Consider the following 17,249-nt stretch of genomic DNA (forward strand, 5'->3'; position numbering starts at 1 on the left):
ACATGTACATACTGTAATGCTGCAAGGAGATCTCAAAATTGTACTTGTTACCTGCACATTTTTTCCCACTAAAAGTTGCTTTATTGATACAAAATCCATACATAACAAATCCAACCCTTTCCTAGGTTGAAGAGCATTTATTTATAGGCCAAGCCTCTTGACCTTACATATTCATTCCTTCATGCTCGATCAAAATATAACTCTAACCATTGACCTACCAAGTTTGCAAGAAAAGTTGCATGACAACTTTTTGACAATTTTTGCAACTTTGCAATATTTCCAAACAAATGACTTCAAATGCCTACCAAAAATTGCTAAATCAAACAAGAATACTAAAAAACTTAAAATTGAAGATTTTTGGTCAACTCATAACATTGACCAACATTGGCTGACTTATCACTTGCCCATAGGCCTTATTACAACATGCATGGAATTTGCCTAAAAATGCATTCTAGGATGCTTGAGATTGACTTATTGCTTTGTGTCAACTTGAACACTTATTAACCACCTAATCTAATCCAAAATTGATGTTTGACCATCTTGTTTAGGACCTTGGGCCCCTGCACCACCTTGTTACCCCGGCCTCCAGGCCATTGTAACTATGATAAATATTATATTATATTAATGATTTAATTATATCAGTTATTTTAATTATACATATTATATTAATAACATAACATATATTATATTAATAGCAATATAAATTATATTTATTATTATTAATATTAATAATATCATTTTAATACTATTGCAAAATATATTGACTTTATATATTATAACTAATAATATTTAGTTCTCATATTTAATATTAATATATTATGCAATGAATATAGCAAATTTAACATTATTAATATTTTATGTATTTTTTATTTAATTATATAGATACGTTTTAACAAGGATATCACAATCCTCCCTGTTCAAATTTTGCTTGTCCTCAAGCAAAAATGACTTTTTGTAGAACCATCATATGAAGCATATACTTGGATGCAAGAAGATTTAGTATACATTATAATGCATAAAAACACAAAGCATACACAAAGTAGACATATGGATGCATGCAAACACGAAGCAAACACATGTAAACATGAAGCAGACACACGAATGCATGAAAACACAATGTATACACGTAATACATGCATTCTTGATTAATGCCTAACAATTGACTAGAGTCAAGAAGATGATCTAAAGGGTGAGTGAGTAGCCGAGTTGGTGTGAAGGCGAGTCGTGAGGCGTAGTGTTAGGCTAATGATCTCGGTGCTACGCATCAACTCCGGTTCGAGTCACACTAGGTTTACCACAAACCCTTTTAAGGGTGAGTGAATAGCCGAGTTGGTGTGAAGGCGAGTCGTGAGGCGTAGTGTTAGGCTAATGATCCCGGTGCTACGCATCAACTCCGGTTCGAGTCACATTAGGTTACCACAAACCCTTTTAAGGGTGAGTGTATAGCCGAGTTGGTGTGAAGGCGAGTCGTGAGGCGTAGTGTTAGGCTAATGATCTCGGTGCTATGCATCAACTCCGGTTCGAGTCACACTAGGTTACCACAAACCCTTTTAAGGGTGAGTGAGTAGCCGAGTTGGTGTGAAGGCGAGTCGTGAGGCGTAGTGTTAGGCTAATGATCCCGGTGCTACGCATCAACTCCGATTCGAGTCACACTAGGTTTACCACAAACCCTTTTAGGGCGGGGGCCTTAGCTCGGTTGGCTAAATCTTCCCTGTTGCAGGGGGTTGGTCACGAGTTCTAGTCTCCCCCGTCCTCGTGGTACCGGTGAGCGTGTCGCGCCAGCGCTACCAGTCACGTTAAAAAGTTTACCAAGCGCACTGCAGTTTATAGGGGAGTTGTGTTGCACCGATTCTTGCAATCTTTAAAAATATATATATATATATATATATATATAATTAATATAATTAATAAGAAGATGATCTACAAAATTTACTTCTTTGATAGAATCTTGTGGCGACAACTAATCATTAGTACACGTACGTATATATAAGTTTCAAAAAAAATGTGAGTGGAGATAATTTATTCCAAGCAAGTCCCATACTCCCACACAAGGTGGCATACTTAGGGGGATTCTTGTTTTGTTTTGCACTTATTATCATTCTTTAGTGTTAAAGAACATTTAGGATGTAAGCAGTTTGCTTAGGCACCAAACTCTACAGTCTTCCTCAAGGTTTTTGTGGATCCAAGCCCACCATCCCATCTTGGAATGACGTCAAGGCCACTTGATCCCATCTTGGTGAAACCTCAAGGCAACAATAGGAACACTGATCCTACCCATCTTGGAATAACCGATTGGATGGACTAGCTTGGATACACCTTTGTTCTCTCTCCTGAGGCTACCTTTATAGGTAACCAATTAACTATATGTGAATTTAAAATGTCTTGTTATTCTAATTATAACTCTAGTCTTGAAGGAAGTCTAGAAAGAATGCTAAGATATAATAGGTCGCTCAAACTCAACGATCTTCTTTAAGGTTTCTATGGATCCAAGCCCACGATCCCATCTTGGAATGACCTCAAGGCACCCATAGGGACATTGGTCCTACCCATCTCGGAATGATCTGTTGGATTTATATAGACTTTTCCATATTGTATCCTACCTAGTCCCTCTATCATAGACATACAATAAGACTAAGCATGAATATTATTTGAGTGCATTAAATATGATGGATAATATACTTAAAATAGACAACATGGTACATACCAGTCTTAGAGAGATGAAATTCTGCCCTATGATCAGAACATCTTGCTTACTTGCTTGATAATAATGATTATGTGATTGATCTAATTGTATCTGATATATTTGTAGATCCTATGTACAAACTTTATTTCTTTATATTCCCTTCACACTGTTGTAGAGTTACTTTCTGATGGTAACACGGTTGTGAGTTCTAACTCTGCCACTAAACTTATCTTTCCCACAAAGTGATTCTGTGGTGACCAAATCTATGCATTGACCATTTCTAGCTCCGCTACAAGACATTCTGTCAAGCACTTTTCCCAAGTGCAATTCACACGGTTTTCAAATCTGAGAATACATTAATTTGATTTCAAAATATTTATTTGCAGAGTTTGTAACTGTGAGATCCTCTGATAATTATGGTAATGAATCTTCTCTACTTTGACTCTGTTGAAAAGTCTTTTTTTCCACAAGGTGTCTTAGGACGACAATAGGCATGCTACAACTAGCTCCTTTATCACTTCATTTAATAATCTGCTTGCATCAGTGGTGGACTCCACCATTTTCACGTGGCATACAAATAACTTCTGAGAGTTATATTTTTTTAAGAAAATATTTGCTTTTTCTTACAACAACTACGTGTGCCTCTTATTCTTTATTTCAATTTGCTCTTCACATGAAGTTTGATTCATAGTATAACTTTAATCATCCACCTCCTTGATGGTACATAGGGCATACACAAGTCCTGATTGGAGTATAATAATGGGTCAGTCAATGGGAAGTTGTCGTTATAAAAATATAAATTTAAACATACTCTTTTGAGGTCCATGTTAGGGTTGATTCTCCTTACTCTTGTGGCACATGAGATGGCTCACGGGAAAATGTTACTTAAACTTCCTTTGCAATGTCTGCGTCTGGTATTCTGTTGATGTTGTCTGCTAACAACATCATATGTTAAATGTTCCATTTCAGTTCTGAAATATGTGAATATTAACTTGGAGTGGAATGCGGAGTATAGAAGTTGAAACCTTGCTCATACGATACTGATTACCAACTCAATCTGCAATAAAATATAGGTATGATCATCGCACCAGAGGTATCTATTAAATAGCTATTATCATCAATATACGGGAGCAATACTATGTTCTTGTTAAGCTTGCTTTCAAGTCAAAAGTATGAAGAAAATAGTCCAATGGATATAACTGCCTTGGCATGGTAGTAAGGAAATCAACAGTAACTATTGGGTCAAATAACAAATATGTTCCATATTAGTATCAATAGGAGCTAGAAACTAGCCAAATCAAAATTAAGGATGATTCATTAAGACAAGATTCTTACCAAGTTGCTATAAATAAAGACCTAAATATTGGAAGAACACAATCCACAATCAACATACTCATTGACATATACATATTTTGTCAGTAGAGTGGAAGGCCATGTTCAACATCCAGTATGTTGCTGTAAAATGAAGCTAGGCCTCCTTTATACAAAAACTTCAAATATTTTTGAAACTATTTCCCCTTCATATCCAAGAAGTTCTGTAGAATAATTCTGAACTGATATCCAATACACCATGATGTCGGAATTAAATAATCTTCATTTTCCATCGATATATTTCACATAATTATTAATGTTTAAATCATTTTGATAAATCTTCTAATAAATTTTACAGGCTGGAAGGAGAACCAGCTCTAATACCATTTGTAATGTCCCTTGCCATTAAATTATTTATTTTAGATTTTATAGTCTAAAGAATTTTATTTCTTCATATTTAAATCCTGATCTCTCTTAGAACTCTATACATATAGTTTTTAATCTTCATTTTTCATCGATATGTTTCACATAATTATTACTGTTTAAATCATTTTGATAAATCTTCTATTAAATTTTACAGGCTGGAAGGAGAACCAACTCTGATACCATTTGTAATGTCTCGTGCGATTAAATTTATTTATTTAGATTTTACAGTCCAAAGATCTTTATTTCTTCATATCTGAATCCTTATCTCTCAATGTTAGAACTCTATACATATAGTTTTTTTATTAAGAGTCATGTTTTTTCATATATATTATATTATATTAATGATTTAATTATATCAGTTATATTAATTATACATATTATATTAAGAATAATATAAAGTATATTTCTTATTAATATATTATTATTATTATTATTATTATTTCAATACTATTACATAATATATTTAATTTATATATTATAAATAATAATATTTAGTTCTCATATTTAATATTAATATATTATGCAATGAATATAGCAAATTTAACATTATTAATATTTTACGTATTTTTTATTTAATTATATAGATATATTTTACAGGGATATCACAAAGATGAAGCAAACGGGGAATACGAACCAATATAATTGAAGGGTTGGTAAAGTTGAGTATCGAGGGATATTGTCATATCCCAATTTTAAGATAGAATTTTAATAAAAATTAGGTAATACATTGTTATTAAATATATAATAAAGTTTATTTAAAAATAATACTAAACTATAAACCAAGGAAATAATTATTATTTTATCTATAATTATTAATAAAATAATATTTAGTATGATATTTTAAATAATAAAATTTCATTGAGTAAGAAAGAAAGAAATTAAATTAAATACAAGAGACAATATTGTAGAAAATATGTTAATTTTCTAAAAAGAATTTAATAATTAATAAAACAAATGCATATAAGTAAGTAAATAAATAATATAACATAGAATAATATAACTTAACTAAATCTAATGAAAATTCAAGAGATGTTTAACAAATAGACATGACTCCTTAAAATTAAGATATAAAAGGAAGGAGAGTTTATTTTAGAGATGGGAGAAAAAGAAGAGGAGGAGAGGAGTTTAAAAGGGAAAATGGAAGAGGAAAGTAATATGAAGAAAATAAGGAAGTGACTTTCTGAAAAGGTATCAATGATATTGAAAGGATGCACACTTTTGAAAGGGTCATAATTATGAACAGTTCTGACTCTTCAAAAATATTTTAATTATAAAGTATTGGGAATTTTCCAAAAGATTTTAGTTATGAAGGGTTGCGACTTTTCGAAAGGATTATAACTATGAAGTGTTGTGACTTTCCAAAGGATTTGTATTATGTAAGGGTGCGACTCTTGGAGAAAAAAAAGGTAAGAAAGGTATGTTTATGAATTATATTTGTTTAATTATGTTTATTTATGAACACAACTTGTGGATAATATTGTGTTAGCTCATGGGTTAACACCATGGATATCAATGTGAACTCAAGCATGGAGCATGTGAGATATTAATATCTACATTGTCCGCCATGGCCAAAATTCGATATCGAAGCATGGAGCATGTAGATATTAAGATCTACATTGTCCGCCATGGTCAATAATCGAGTAATAATACATTAATCTATTAGAAGAATCATAAAACTCAAAGCATGAGGGTAGCAAGGTATTAACACCTTGAACTGACCACCATGGCCGAGAATTCTCCGTGTTGCCAAAATATTCTGATGTTGTCAAACATATGCATATGTTGTTGACCTTGGATAGAGGATGCTCGTCTAATTAGAATTTTAAGGGCTGCACTCTCAGGATGACGGTGAAGTAACTATGAGCTATGGAACTCGATCTGGAGACGTCCTTAAGATTGGGGTCAACTTAGAGGTAGAATAATATAGTTTTATTATTATTGTGATTCTAGCATTTGTTTTGCACGTATAACTTGTCCCTAACAAACCCTATTAGTGGGCACATTACACTAGTATCAGAGCATAATCTTGCTATCCTGTAGGGTTAAAGAGGATCTAAAAAAATAATTTATATGAAAGACTAATGTAGAAAGTTAATGAATATTAGAAAGGATCTAAACATATCCTTTATAGCAACCTAAAAATTTGGACTAAAAGAAATATATATTTCAACTCAAAAAAAAATTATCTAATTGCTTAGGACAAGCAATTTGAGGAAGGGTGGACTGTCATATCCCCATTTTAGAATAGAATTTTAATAATAATTAGATAATACAATAATATTAAATAAATAATGAAGTTATATTAAAAATAATATTAAACTACAAACCAAAAAAATAATAATTATTTAATCTATATTATTAATAAAATAATATTTAATATGATATTTTAAATAATTAAAAAATAACAAAATTTCAATGAATAAGAAAGAAATAAATAAAATTAAATACAAGAGACAATATTGTAGAAAGTATGTTAACTTTCTAAATAGAATTCAATAATAAATAAAATAAACACATAAGTAAATAAATTATATAACATAGAATAATATAAATTAACTAAATCTAATGAAAATTCAAGAGATGTTTAACAAATAGACATGACTCCTTAAAATTAAGATATAAAGGGCAGGAGAGTTTATTTTAGAGAGGGTAGAAAAGGAAGACAAGAGGAGAGGAATTCAAAAGGAAAAATGGAAGAGGAAAGTAATATGAAGAAAATAATAAAGTGACTTTCTGAAAAGCTATCAATGATATTGAAAGGATGCGAACCTTTGAAAGAGTCATAATTATGAACAATTGTGACTCTTCAAAAATATTTTAATTTTGAAATATTGGGATGTTTTCAAAGGATCTTAGTTATGAAGGGTTGTGACTTTTCGAAAGTATTATAACTATGAAGTGTTGTGACTTTCCAAAGGATTTGTATTATGAAAGGGCGTGACTCTTGGAAAAGAAGAAGATAAGAAAGGTATGTTTATGAATTATAGTTGTTTAATTATGTTTATGAATATATTTATATTAATGAACCATAATTGTGGATAATATTGTGTTAGTTCATGGGGTTAATACCATGGATATTAATGATACTCGAAGTATGGAGCATGTGAGATATTAAGATCTCCATTGTCCGCCATGACCGAGAATCAATATGAACTCAAAGCGTGGAGCATGTGAGATATTAATATCTACATCGTTTGCCATGGCCGAAATTCGATATTGAAGCATGGAGCATGGAGATATTAAGATCACCATTATCCGCCATGGCCGATGATCAAGTAATAATACATTAATCTATTAGGAGAATTATAAGACTCAAAGCATGGAGGTAGCAAGGTATTAACACCTTGAATCGACCACCATGGCCGAGAATTCTCCGTGTTGCCAAAATATTCTGATGTTGTCAAACATATGCATATGTCATTGGCCTTGAATAGAGGATACCCGTCCAAGAAGAATCTTAAGGGGTGCGCTCTTGGGATGACAGCGAGGTAGCCATGAGCTAAGAAGCCCGATCTGGAGACGTCTTTAAGATTGGGGTTAACTTAGAGGGTAGAATAATATAGTTACTTTTATTATTATTGTGATTCTAACATTTATTTTGCAAGTATTACTTGTCCCAAACTAACCCTATTAGTGGGGGCATTACAGTTAAAAGGAATATTTAAAAGGAATATGTAGGGCAGTGATTATCTTCTAAAGGATGCAATCTAGAAATAAGATATAATCTATTAAAACAATGATTATCTTCCAGCAATGTGTTAGTAGTTATTTACCAAAGGATGCAATTGAGTCAAAAGCAATAAAGAAATCAATTTAGAAGAGGTGTGGTTATAAAGGGTTGCCTGTGGGAAAAGACACATCTCTCCTATTCCAAGGTATAGATATATCTAAGATCCTCAATGATCTGCAAAAAGAACCATCATCAACAATTCAATCCATTGAATAAGAGATAAATAAAATAATGGAACAGCAGAGGACAAATATATTCCAACTTGTTCATATTCGGATCAGACACTCACTAGTTAATATCCCAGTTTCCAGTAGCAATGTAGAGATTATTCCTTAGCTTTATATATGTATATATTCACATCTTTGTTGTATACTAAACATACATAATAGCATTGCAACAGTCCATTAAAAATTGGTTAAGGAAGGAATCGGCATTAAGGGAGAACAGCTATTAGGGCACCCTATTGCACTATGGAAGGGAGAAAATGGCTGGCAGCGCCCTATTGCTTCCAACCCCTATGTTGAGGGACTGTTGACAAACCCAAAGATCTCTAACCATGTCAGAACAGAGGGGGGATGCATGGATGAAGAATTGTTTTCTTAAGTCAGCCTATCACAGAGGTAAACTTACAAATCAGATTTGACAATTATTGATGAATACCTGATTTTCCCCATTCTAATAATACATTGTAATGTTTCTAACTTGATTCCAGGTTTCCATGAGCAGGCCTAGCTCCTCTTACTTTAAGTTAGCAACATATCCCCAACTATATATTATATGCTTTCTTTTATCTGGTTTTGTGAACTTAGGGCACAATATAGTGTGACCCAGCAAGGGGACATTACAATTGGTATAAGAGCATCTTTCCTATCATCCTGTTGAAGGTAGTTGATGCAAACTAGCCAAAGGGCTCAAAGGGTTTTAGAAAAAGAAGGAAGAAAGCTTGCGGCTGCTAACCTACTCTTGTGGCTGTACCATCTAGATAGGTATATTCATATTTGCTAATGAAACTTATTTCTCTATCAGTTTGAGATGCTCATTAAAGCAGATATGCAAGCTGTACATCTCTAAGATTGCAGATTTGGCTAACTGGTTTTACCATATACTGGAGGTCCTTGGGAGGAAGGTGTGGGAATCCTATGATTAAGCACTGATGTTTTTGAAGGGATTTAATGTTGATTAAAGGAGTCCATCCTGTTAGAGAATAATTCTTTCAAATGTGAGTTGTACTTTGGGTGTTTTCATCAGTTTGAAGGGGTCATCCAGCCCTTCGTACTTGATGTTGTGACTGCTAATTATTCATCTCAACCCCACACTCACTTTATGCTGCTCACCAAATTCGTATGAGGTCATTCCAGTGAATATGTGAAGAGTTTTGGGACATTTATGTGTCCTTACAGTTGTTGGCAGTTTGATTGTGAATCATGCATTCATTTTCCTAATAATTACTAACAAGCTTTTCAGTCTGATTTGACAGTACATACAGCAGCATCAGGTGACATCAGTCCGGGGCCTGTTGATTATTAGCTTCTGGAGGACGACTCAATAATTACTGTGTTAGTTTATCTTCAGCAATATCAGTCTAATATCTACTAAGAAGGACACAATCTTAATAACTAATATAATTATAAATACCTATCGGCAGTGATTCCGTATCGAAGAGGTGGGAGAAAAAAGCTAAGAGTCAAAATAATGGCAAAGGGTATGATCTCCATTTGACATCCTCTTCAAGACGTGAAAGGAGATCAATAAGGCAGTCCACAATATTTCATATACCACAATAATAATATACTGATCAATATATATATATATACACGAAGGTGTATACAGTTAAGGTGGATCGATATTCTATCTCAGGTAGATCAATATAAAATTTAAATACACATATACGCATGCAGATCAAGATATACATAGATGGAGACATATATATTAAAGAGCATAGCAGATAGACAAGATACAGATCTATAGAGAAGATAAATATATGTGTGTGTGTGTGTGTGTGTGTGGTCCTGTTGCTGCAATTATATATATATATATATATATAGCATATACACACACACGGGACATCCATTGTATTCCAGCACATTGATAAATATCTTCAGCAATCACTTATATAAAGCAGATCGAGCACACAGACGAGGTTTTATATCTCTACAGTGATACACAAACACACACATACAGTGATATATATTACATTATCATTAAAGTTGCAGATTGATCTTGTGAAGAGGCCTTATTATTTGGCTATATTGTAATCAGTCAATTCTTGTTGGGATTTTCACCTTCACAAGTTGGAAGGTTTTCCCAAGGTACATAATGTGCATTAATTAATTTAAAATATGCATTCTTTATTAATCTGATCATGAAAACAACATGTCATCAAGCAGGTTTGAAATAGATCCTGATCAGATTTACTCCTTTAGCACTGAAGCTATTCTCTCGTACTCAAGGTGCAATATCAAGATTCTAAAATGACGTTCGGTCTCAAAGTCAAAGATAGAGTTGAAGGTGCTTAAAACTTCCCTTCATGGAAGTCTAGAGTTCTTATTACAATTGAAGATAATGATCTTCTTCAGTTTGTAGAGGAAAATTTATCTGAGCTGGATGATCAAAAAGAGAAACTACAATTCAAGAAGAATATGATTAATGAAAAGAAGCTCTTGATTAACTTTGTAAAGGATCACCTAGACATTTAGAACCCATCATTTCCAAAATGACAAATGCAAGGTACATGTTCAAAACTTTGGAAACTGTATATGAGATCAACAACACAAGTGAGGCTATTACATTGAGGCAAGAACTTCGTCAAATCAAAATGGCAAAAGGAGAATCAGTCTTATCGTTCTTCATAAAGATCTCAGAATTGAGGGATCAAGTGTCATTGGAGATCAAGTTATGAATAGAGACCTTGTCATGCTAGCACATAATGGTCTCCCTCAAACTTGCAAACCTTATATCCAAGGTATTCAGTGCTTCAGATATGACAAGTTTGGTGACTATGCAAGAGATCGGTTTTCAGGGCCTAAGCAACAAGCAGCAAACATTAATGAAGTGCCAAGGGAAACGTGAGACACTCTAATGGATTCCTCTTCATATATGCCCAATCAAGTAGTGCTCCTACGGATAGTGACACTTGGCTAATTATTGGTTGAGCTTCTCAACACATCACAAGTGTATCGTCTTAAAAGCTAGCACACATTAATTTGGAAGCTCTAAAGACTTCTTAGACCCCATTTCAGCAAACTCCTAGAACATGGATGCATTTATACTCGAATTGTTGCTTCTTCCTTGAATATGTTTGCTTTTGGTTGTTCCTTCTCTACCTCTGAGATCTTAGAGGCCATCCCAACGCAAGAAACCTCCTAGATAAAGGTCAAGGTAGACCTCTACCCAAGGTGTTTTGCCTCAAGATCTCGGGGCCCATTTCGGGATTTTTCATTTCTTCCCCATACAATGCAATTGGCCCTTTTGATTTTGATCCCGAAATCAATATAATTGGGAATCTTCTCAATTCATTTAATGATCCATTTAATCCATTCTGGCCATTATTTCACACAATAGTTCATGAGCAAGCATACAATTGCAAGCAAGTTTTCAAGGTGCATTCAAGAAGTTCAAGCCAAGCGAGCAAGGATTCATTAAAGGTCCTCATTTCATGTCATCAATCATGCATTTCCTTCTGTAGAACTAGCTTCTTTCTTCATTGGAAACAGTGAAGTTGGCCATCAAGGAAGGAGATATGCATCCATCAATAATGCACAAGCATTCAAGCATTGGGGCATACTTACATCCATCAATTTATGACTTGGCACTTATGAATCTATTGCACTTGTGAAGACATCCTACATCATACATACATGAATTCATACATCTTTGTGGATAACAGATTCAAATCCATCTATAGAGGTTTGGCAAGTAAGGTGAATATTTACATTTGTCTTACTTTTACATGCTTTCTCATTTAGTGGTTAATTCCTAATCGAGACCTTGACTAAGGCAAGCTCCTTCCTCCCAATAATTTTCATTTTTCTTGTGTGGGAGCACATTTGCATATTTCGAGATCGACAAACTCAAGATTGTAGAACTAGGGTTCTATGTTTTTGTTGGAGTTTCGAATTTGTAGAATTTTGTGCAAACTAGTTAAAATCCACCTTGACCCCTACCTCCCAAGTCGACATTGACCTGAGGCTTCTAGATTTTCAGTACTCGCTACTTCCAGCTTCCTCATTTGAGATCTTGTTCTGGTTTCTTCTACTATTTGACAATCCGTTTTCACATCTAAATTGGCATCCTCTACTAGCCCTCAAGGGGAGTTTGATTCCTTCTGTCATTTCATATCAGTTCCTTTGAGATATTGGATCAAATCTCTTCATGTATTTAGTTATCATAAATCCTTTTCCATCGTTTGCATTTCAATTAGTCAAATTACTTGCATCAATTCATTAAACACAATCAATTAATCTACATTACAATAAAGGGAAAGTTCAATCAATGAGATCCTTTAGTATACACATTTTAAAGGACTTGGGTTTAGTCTTGGCATCCCTACATCCATTTTGGATTGTGTTAATCTAATTTGGGTTCATCTTTCTCTTCCCCTAATGTCCATAAAAGGTTCAATGACACCTCCAATCTTATACATCTTCAATCTTTTACGATACATTTTGGTGAACCTACCGCTCTTACACTTTATACCTTTTGATTGCATAGTTGGATCTTCTTTGGATTATATGTTTGGTTCACGTTCACCATACATTTTGGTGAACCCAACACTTTCATGCTTCATACCTTTTGATTGGGTAGTTAGATATTCATTACATGCCTAGGTTCACTTACATTTTGGTGAACCTGACTCATAACATTTCCTCTTTTGAAATTGGTGTTAGATTTCACTACTTCTCTAGATCTGCCTTCTTATCGATTCACCTAATACATTTTGGTGAACCCATCGCTCTTACACTTTATATTTTTTGATTGCATAGTTGGATCTTCTTTGAATTATATGCTTGGTTCACCTTCACCGTACATTTTGGTGAACTCAATGCTTTCATCCTTTATACCTTTTGATTGGGTAGTTAGATCTTCCTTGTGTGATCTTTCTTTGCATCTTCACATTGTATGCGCTATTGTCCTTTACACCTTCCTTATTTGGTAGTTGGATCTCATCTTAGAGTTAGATTTCATATTTTCATATCTAGATCTACCTTGTATGCATAATGAATTTGCTACATTGTTAGTTTCTTCCACTTCTTCCATATCTTTGTGCATGAGCTCTATCACTTTGAGTCGCACCATTCACTCACATTTTGCTGAACCTAACTATTAAGTTTCCCGGATCATTGTTGCAAATGTACTAAGCATTGCCTGTAATAAGGTATATGTTTTCCATATGCAACATCCTCTCATATTTATATAAAGCATATGTAATTGAATAGACATGTCTATTCAATTATTAAATAATTGATTTATATAAACTTAATTATTGTTTTATATATATAATCCGACAGAAGCTACCAAACATTAACACTCCCTCTTAGCAAGGGAGGATAAACACAAGACAAATATTAAACCATTGGTAATATAAGGACATCTCAAAAGTTTTCCACAATTAATGTCACATACAATATCAAGAGTATTGATCTCCAGAATATCAACATATGATATTCATCAATTACTCAAACTAGGGTAAGATATCACATTTGATATCAATAGTCTTGATCTCCCAAAATATCTACATCTGATATTCATCAAGTATTCAAAAAAAAAACAAGGTATGATATCACATTTGATATCAAGAGTATTGGTTTCCCAGAATATTGACATCCGATATTTACCAAGTCCTCCAAAATCATTTAGATATCACATTTGATATCAAGAGTATTGGCCTCCCAGAATATTAATGATATTCACCACTTACTCAAAACGTTTAGATATCACATTTGATATCAAGAGTATTGGCCTCCCAGAATATCAATGATATTCACCACTTACTTAAAACGTTTAGATATCACATTTCACATCAAGAGTATTGGCCTCCCAGAATATCAATGATATTCACCAAGTAAGTACTCTAAGAGTAATGGCCTCCCAGAATGTTGAGATACAAGACATTCACCATTTACACAATTTATTAGATCTCATAATACAAGTTGATTGTAAGATCGTCACCTTACAACAACTTCTCTGAAATACAAGCGATGATCATTTGAAAGTCGTCACTTCCTATGATATACATTGGGGATAGGCCCATATAAAAGTCACGTAGTCACAGTCCTCTTGACTGTGACAACTTATAGATCATTCGAGAAACCATTTCAACATGGTTTACTCCCTCTTGATAAGATCGGGTTCACTGAAGGTTAACCAAAATAGTATCCTCGGTCTTCTCCCTTTGAATCTTAATCCCCTTCTTTTTCCTACAAGAACATTCTTAGAGGAAAAAATCAAGGCAAATACTTCTAATAGTACATAAAGAAAAAAACAAGAGAGAGACTAAAAAAGGTAAATAATAGTAGCTCTCAAAATTTAATAATCATAAAATACTTATCTCTAGAAATGGCCCCTCTTCATGATGCACTTGTATTACTCATACTTTGTTTTCTCATAGAGACTTTGCTTCAAATTCTTTACATAAATATGAATATCTTTACAAAAGATCAAAGTTTATATTCCCATATCTTCACCTTTTGTTCTATATTCTTCTATCCTTCCATCTCAAGTATTTAACATATATATCTGAACTGATCAACCTCTTGATCCACTAACCCATGACAATACTCATAAACTCCATATTGTGGTTTAGAAGCCTCGTGCGGTTTTAATGTGTTTTCACTCCATTTGATGCTTGTATCATCCACCTTTATATCAAGTGATGGTTATTGGGCTGAAATTCTCTTTAACTTTACGTGTCACTCAATTTCCAACTTAATGCATGATGGGCCATGGTGGAATGCTTTCATTTATGTCACCCTCGTCGGCAATAAGGAGAGTAACTATGACAGGTTCGCATAATTCTTCGATTCACATAGTAGTTTTCCATATAATCCGCACTAGATATATTTGACTTAGTTATCCACACATACCCCTTAGTAGAGGTGACAGGCCTGTCAATACAACTATGCTTCAGGTACATACTTTATTTCGCGCCTCAAGCTTGTTGCCGATGTTGAACAATAAGGACCGCCCCTTGATTTTTCAGGTCAATAAAAAGCCACCCTCCTTTAAATATCTATATAATTTCTATGTATTTTCCCATCCATCGATAATGGCAACACACCACTTAACTATGTGTTTTTCTAATTTGCGGTACTGCATTCCTCACATTTCTCTATTTGTCCTTCCACTGCTGCCTTTGACTATGCCTCCGACCCGAGGGTGCCCATTTTTTTTCTAGTGATGGCCTGCAAGACACTGAGATGAATAGAAATGGAGGCGCTCATTCTTTTCCCACGCTATGACTGTGCACGGCTTTGAGTTGGGCCTAGCCGAAGTGAAGAGAAAGGGAGGAGGTGAATCGAAGCCATGTAAATCTCTACGTAGGCAAATGGGCTATGAAAAGAAGGTAATGACCCAAGGAGGAAGATGTTATGCAAAAAATGACACACAGTCCATGTATGTAGCAATGATGTGGACATTGATATGGTCGGCAAAATAGAATGAACTGGTCTCCATAGGTGTGCAGTTTATGGACATAAGAGAGATGCTTCATCAATGATGCAATAAAAGAATGCAAGAGAATACTTGAATGTACAAAGATGTTACACCAAATTCCATGAAATGTGATAGCATTTGGCTTTCATGATATGCAATAAGCATAGTGCCAACTTGGCATATAACAAATTTACAAAATGTTAAACCTACAAAAGATGGTCATTCATAAGCAAAGATCGATATATATATATATCTTCATGGATTCTGTCAAAGTTATTCTCCTACTATTTTATTTATCAATTTATGAGGAATGATAAATCTCTTCCCAACCTTGCTTTGATACCATGTTAAGTTTCCCAGATCATTGTTGCAAATGTACTAAGCATTGCCTATAATAAGGTATATGTTTTCCATATGCAACATCCTCTCATATTTATATAGAGCATAGGTAATTGAATAGACATGTCTATTCAATTATTAAATAATTGATTTATATAAACTTAATTATTGTTATATATATATATATATATATATATATATATATATATATATATAATCCAACAAAAGCTACCAAACATTAACACTAACTCATTAACATTTCCTCTTTTGATTTTGGTGTTAGATTTCGCTACTTCTCTAGATTTGTCTTCTTATCGGTTCACCCGATACATTTTGGTGAACTCACCGCTCTTACACTTTATATTTTTTGATTGCATAGTTGGATCTTCTTTGAATTATATGCTTGGTTCACCTTCACCATACATTTTGGTGAACTTGACGCTTTCATGCTTCATATCTTTTGATTGGGTAGTTAGATATTCATTGCATGCCTAGGTTCACTTACATTTTGGTGAACCTGACTCATAAAATTTCCTCTTTTGATTTTGCTGTTAGATTTCGCTACTTCTCTAGATCTCTCTTCTTATCGATTCACCTGATACATTTTGGTGAACCCACTGCTCTTACACTTTATATTTTTTGATTGCATAGTTGGATCTTCTTTGAATTATATGCTTGGTTCACCTTCACCATACATTTTGGTGAACTCAACGCTTTCATGCTTTATACCTTTTGATTGGGTAGTTAGATCTTCCTTGTGTGATTTTTCTTTGCATCTTCACATTCTACGCGTTATTGTCCTTTACACCTTCCTTATTTGGTAGTTGGATCTTATCTTAGAGTTAGATTTCATACTTTTGTATCTAGATCTACCTTGTATGCATAATGAATTTGCAACATAGTTTCTTTCACTTCTTCCATATCTTTGTGCATGAGTTTTATCACTTTGAGTCCCACCTAGAGTATTCTGGTTAGAAGTCATAAACCCATGTGTTATTTTGATCCCGCACCCTCCTCCTTTCCTAGGAATTTGTATGAAACCAACAGGCTCCCTCATGAATCTAATCCTATCATGGAAAATAACTCTTCGCATTCATCTCATGATGAAGA

General features: G+C 33.8%; 1 protein-coding gene across 3 annotated transcripts in view; it reads right to left on the bottom strand.

Annotated features, from left to right (window-relative positions):
• Positions 1–17,249, bottom strand: part of LOC149554813 (kinetochore protein SPC24 homolog) — a 77,998-nt gene that overhangs the window by 44,610 nt on the left and 16,139 nt on the right. Inside the window, exon 2 of one of the 3 annotated variants that reach the window (XM_089828827.1) lies at positions 8,263–8,324. The exons of the other annotated variants lie outside the window; for them this stretch is intronic. The gene's annotated coding sequence lies outside the window, so the exon portion shown is untranslated. The remainder of the gene's footprint in view (positions 1–8,262; positions 8,325–17,249) is intronic. 3 annotated transcript variants of the gene reach the window in all.

Source organism: Cupressus sempervirens, chromosome 5 (genome assembly GCF_028749045.1).
Source record: "Cupressus sempervirens isolate cs-2001-9-10 chromosome 5, ASM2874904v1, whole genome shotgun sequence".
Classification (NCBI taxonomy): domain Eukaryota; kingdom Viridiplantae; phylum Streptophyta; class Pinopsida; order Cupressales; family Cupressaceae; genus Cupressus; species Cupressus sempervirens.